The sequence below is a fragment of the Ursus americanus genome, chromosome 22, assembly GCF_024610735.1.
Source record: "Ursus americanus isolate L20-20 chromosome 22, mUrsAme1.1.p, whole genome shotgun sequence".
Lineage (NCBI taxonomy): Eukaryota > Metazoa > Chordata > Mammalia > Carnivora > Ursidae > Ursus > Ursus americanus.
The window spans coordinates 49,318,050-49,324,049 of NC_142148.1; positions in this window are offsets into that span (position 1 = coordinate 49,318,050).

Below are 6,000 nucleotides of genomic sequence, written 5' to 3' on the forward strand. Positions count from 1 at the left end.
GCAGATTCTTGGACCCTACTCCTGACCTGCTAAGTCAGAAACTTAGGGCTTGAGTCTATGTTTTTAACAAGCCCGAAAAATGATTTTGATGTATTCTAAAATTTGAGAATTACTGATCTCAGGTGATCAAGTTAGGGCGGCATCTGCCTAGTGTCTGCTCTCTAAAATTAGCGTTTATCCTTTGTAATGAATGAGGAAATCTGTAGGGAAATATTTGAGGCTCTGTGACCTTTTGAGCCTTTAAACTGATCGTTTGGCGCCCCCACGGATGATTCTTGCTTGAACTAGTTATTACTAGGTAGTCGTGCAGTGGGGACGCTGTTCTTCTCACCTGTCAGCTGGCATTCTCCCTTAAGGAGAGTTTCCCCTCCTTTGTTGACTCACTCAGTTGTTCACCCAGTAGTACTTCACGGATGCTTGTTTGATTCAGGGGCTTATAGTCCTTAACTCTCATTCATTTTGATGCTGGAATGCCCCCTGATTTGGTTTTCCAAATCATCTCCTGTGTTGTTTTGACACGTCCCCATTCTTTTCTGAGCACGACCTTCCTTTTGGCACAGTAAGATACTCCCAGCATTTCCTGTAGTTTCTCTGCCCCTGTGGTGCAATCAGCTATTTCTCCAAGATTCCCTGGTTCCTTTTGGTGGGAGATGGAATTTAGAGGCCGGGATCTGAGTGGGAGGTGTGCTCCTTTGCTGCCAGGTATTACTGCTTCCCAGCGCTTCCTGTGTGTGTGCACGTGCTTGTGCAGCTCTGCTCCAGATGCAAACATCTTGTTGTGTTCGTAGGAGCCGACGAGTCTCCGATCAGTTTCATTGGCTTCCAGTTGATGCATTTTTCTTCCCTTCTCTTCTCTTTCTTTCGCAGTCTCACATGCACCTTTCTACTTCGATGGTTAGTCAAAGGTTGGAGTAGAATGTATTCTCAGATTTGGGGGTTTATCTTGGGGTTCCCCTGCTTCCAGCATCCCTCCTTTACATATCAGTTGGTCCTCCAGCCCCCATTTCTTTCTTCTGAGACCTCACGCCAGTAAGACTTTTGCTTTCTGCCAGTAGAGCTCGCCCTGGGTTGGGAAGCACGTTTAGTCAGAGGAGCAGCAAACTGGCAGATGTCCTGGGGTAACTCCATTGTTCAGGGGAGAGCCTTCACCTCTGGTGTGTGCCTCTGGGCTTCCTGGGTTGTCCTGCCTATGCGCATTTCACTGTCTGCCAGGGATTTGGGCAGTGTATTTATATTCAGCCTTGGAGCTCAGCATTTTGCAGCCCTCTTGTTTCCAAAATTTCCCCCTTAAATTTATAGCCAGTGTGCTGCACATTAAGGTGGTACGGTAGGGCTGCAGTCCTGCCCTCCCAGAGTTGGGGCTCACAGTATTGCCAGGCAGGAAAGTGACAAACACTCCCTGGTTTGTACCAGATGCAGGGACAGTTCTGACAGTAACTTCTTCTCAAGTGCTTGCCTGCCTTTGGTCATTTTCCAGTTCCTTCAGATGGTTGGTTTTAGTGATTTTGTCTGATTTTTATAATGATCTATGGAAGAAATTGCTCCATTGTCTTCATGTAACCATTACGGAAGGCTCACTCTCCCTTTTGTCTTATTCTTTTCCTCTGAAATCTAGCTTCATCTTTATTTTTGTACCCAACGTTTCATTATGGTAATTTTCAAACAAATGGCAAAGTTGTAAAAATTTATGGTTAACATCCATAGACTTCTCCACCCCCTGGATTTTACCTATCATGTGTTATTATTCTTGCTTTCTCACGTAAATAACCAATTATCCATTTCTCCATATAGTAATCCATTTTATTTTTTAGGCTGTATTTCAAAGTGCGGATATCAGTATACCTCACCCTATGTGTTTCAGCGTGCATATTGTTTACTAGATAGAGTTCATTGTTTGTTTAGCGTATTTTTCTTTCAGTGTAAAATTTCTATACCAGCTGCACATAACTCAAGTATACATTCACTGAACTGTGGCAAACGCATCCACCTTTGCAACCCAAACACTTATTGAGACATAGACCATTATCATTTCCCCCAAAGGTTCCTTCGTGTCCTTAGTATTCACAGTCCCTGCCGCAACCCCTGCTGCCATTCTCACCCTGACCCCTGACAACTGCTGCGTTCGCCCCCTCAGTTCAGTTCTGCCTGCCCAGGGGTTTCCTGTCAACAGAATCATACCGTGTACATGGTGTACGAGGCTTGTTTTAGCATAGTGTTGCTGAGCTTATCCATGTTGTTAGTGTATCTGTAATTCATTCCTTTTTAAATTATTATTTTTGGGGGGAGGGCAGAGGGAGAGAGAGAATTTTTTTTTTTTAAAGATTTTATTTGTCCATTTGACAGAGAGAGAGGAGAGGGAGTGCACAGGCAGGGGGAGCAGCAGAGGCAGAGAGAGAAGGCTCCCTGCTGAGCAGGGAGCCCAACTCAGGACTCGATCCCAGGACCCTGGGATCATGACCTGAGCTGAAGACAGACGCTTAACCGACTGAGCCACTCAGGGGCCCCGGAGAGAGAGAACCTTAAGCAGGCTCCACACTCAGTATGAGGCCGTGTGGGGTTCGATCCCATGACCCTGGGATCACAACCTGAGCCGAAACTAAGAGTCGGATGCTCAACCAACTGGGCCACCCAGGCTCCCCCTTGTCCTTTTAATCACAGAGTTGTGTTACGTTGTATGAGTCTGTCATATCTTGTTTATCCGTTCCTTTCTTGATAAACAGTTTTATTTTTGAAAGAAACTTTTGCTGGATGTGTAGAATTCTAGGTTGATGGTTTTTTTCTTTCAGCATGCTAAACATACTGTCATTATCTTCTCATCTTTGTGCAGATTTCTGAAACTCATTTTCTACAACTTTTCCATCTCTGATACTCTACCTTGCAAATTTGAGCCACTCAGCTTCCCAAAACTTGGGAGTTTTCTCACCTTAACTCCCTGAGGCTGCTGCGCTGGGCTTGGATTCCCTTCCTGTGCCCCGTGCCACGGTGGTTCCCAGCTGAACAGAGAGGGGATGGTGGGGCTCACAGGCCTGTGCCGCTCACTGTCTCCAGATCTGAAAAAAATAGTGTCATGGATTTTTACCGTTTTTCTATTTGTTTACCATGGCGGGGTGGGGGTGGGGGGTATCGTTTTCCGTACCAGTTACTCCTGCACGTCTGAAGTGGATGTCCCTAAGTCAATGCTTTTTAATGGAAAGCAGTTCGTATGCTCTATTTCTAAATTTTCTGGAAAATATTGTGAAAGAAATTTACTTGTTTTAATTTTTTTTTTAAAGATTTTATTTATTTATTTGACACAGAGAGAGACAGCCAATGAGAGAGGGAACACAAGCAGGGAGGGAGAGGAAGAAGCAGGTCCCCAGTGGAGCAGGGAGCCCAATGCGGGGCTCGATCCCAGGACCCTCAGATCAAGCCCTGGGCTGAAGGCAGACGCATAACGACTGAGCCACCCAGGTGCCCCTACTCGTTTTAATGTTGATTTAGCTACCGATTTTACGATCTAGAAAATCTCAGGTTGGTTTCCATTTTGACAGAGGGGAACCTGTATTTTGGGCAGACTTTCATTTTAGTTATTTTGTTATTAAACTGGCTTAGGGTAATTGGTTTATTCTGCATCGTATTTAATGGAAAGTAGCATTTCTTGCCTGCCTTAGCAAATGCTGTCCGGTTTGTCATGAACATAACAGTTAATCCCAACTCCAGGAAAAGCCTGTTTGTTCCGGTCTCTTGCCCACCCTGTTGGTGCAGTGTTCGTGTCTCTGAGCCGCAAGGATAGCTGGGCCTGGTAACACGTGAACATGAATAGGAGGAAACGTGCGAGGATCTAGTCACTCATTCTGCAAGTAGCTGAGCTCCTGCAGTGACCCAGGCCCCGTACAGAGGTACTGTTCCTTTTTTCCTCTGATCTTTCAGATGATTGGTTGGAGATTGGGAATTGTTTCTGGCTTTTCTCCTAGTTTTTGATATAAATTTTAGTACCTAAGTCTATGCCTTTAAAAAATACCTTTGTTAATTTGTGAAATTGAGATTATCATTAATAGTTAATGCTAAAACTGTGAGTATTAATCAAAATAATTTTTTATGATATAAATCTTTTATGAAACGACATACCATAAAATGAGTGTGTACATACCTCGTCGTTTTTACCTACTAGCGATGGCTGCTTTGAAATAGAAAGCCCAGTAGAGTAATGGTGTTTGGGTGTGTGACATAAGTTAGGACCTACTCGAGAATGAGGGACTGACGGTGATTTCTGGGCCCCATGGCTAGACTAGTACTTGAAACTTAATGGGGAAGGATTTGGGCACCTGGAAATGATAATTTTGTTCTGGACCTGCAGTGTTGTTGGAGGCCTGCCTGTTGCATCTTTGTGGAAACTGTTGATCCTACATTTATCATCTTTTGGTGGACCTAGGGCAGATGAGACTTGGTCAGCCCTCAAGCTGAACTTTCTTTACCTGGGAAAACTTTAATCACTCTTGTGTGCACTTCATTTTGTCATAAATCCTGATAAAATTTCTTGAATGAAAAATTCTTCATTAGTGAGTATATAAGATTTTTAAAATTAATAACTATTGGTCCTCTTGAATTTGACTTTTAATCTTAAATATTTAGATTTATGAAAGATTAGAATATACTTATTAGGCAACGAAGGTCATTTTCTGTTATGGCGTAGACATCTGAAAGATCGTTCGGACAGTTGAAGAAAATATATCCTCCTTTCTGTTTGCCCTCACCCCCTACCTTTTTCCCCCACCTTACTTTTATTTAAGTAAGAAGATGTGAAAGGGAAAGATGGCAGTGTATACCTTTTTATGCAAAAAAAAAAAAAAAAAAAAAGGTGGAGCTAGTTGATGAGTGGATTTTATCAGGAGGGGAGGATAAAAAGCCTGGCCGGGTGTTTGCATGGCATTTACACAGTGATCCTGATGGCTGATTTCGTATTAGGACCTATTGTGGCTGCTGCCACGAATCAGCCCCCATGGGGCCGCAGACTTGTTTCCTTTGCTGCTGTTTGTGGGCTTGGTGACTGGTGCCTTCTGTCTGCAGCCTGTGACCTTGTGTAAGGGGGTGGGGATGGGGCTGCGATAGGTGCACACAAGGGAGAGAGCGTGCTGTCTTCTCCCAGAACTGTGAGCCTGAGCCTGGGCTCAGCTGAGCGGGAGGTTGTTAAGAATGAGAGTGTAGGGGCGCCTGTGTGGCTCAGTTAAGCGTCTGCCTTCCGCTCAGGGCGTGATCCCGGGGTCCTGGGATCGAGCCCCACATCAGGCTCCTCCGCTGGGAGCCTGCTTCTTCCTCTCCCACTCCCCCTGCCTGTGTTCCCTCTCTCGGGGGCTGTCTCTCTCTCTGTCAAATAAATAAATAAAATCTCTAAAAAAAAAGAGAGAGAATGAGAGTGTACACAGTGTAGTTTTCCACTGTATAGAAAGATCTCGTTGTATGAGGTATGGATTGTAGCTTTGAGGTCATGTGCAAACAGCTGGCAATGTTCTGTGTAAGTTTCAGGCCTAGGAATATGTAGTTCTGTTTTACATTAAACCCTGCAGGTATTGATGCTGTGATTTTTGTGTTCTCTTACTCTTGTTAGATTAATTCACATTTCTGTTATTTACTTAAAGACGGTATTTGATTTCCATAGAAAGCTTGGGAAATATGCGTTAGGAAATTCCTATACTCAGAGGTGGTTCTTAGGGGGGAATTCAGGATGCCAATGAAAGGAGTATGCCTTAAGCCACCTGTGATTCTGTCCAGACTTTATATGTACTTAGAGCAAAAAACAAACGTACTTTCTCTCATAAATAATTTAAATGCACTTTATGTAGACAAAGTCATTCAAAGCTTTATTTTTAGCACAGTGAGGTGTAGAAATACTTAAAACCATAGCAGAACTAAATTATAGTTTCCCTGGGAAGTAAATATAAAAGCATGCAATCATGATTATAAGAAGGAAATTTAAATACTTTTAACATATTTTTCCAGTTCCTTGGTCCTTCTCTCCCCAGT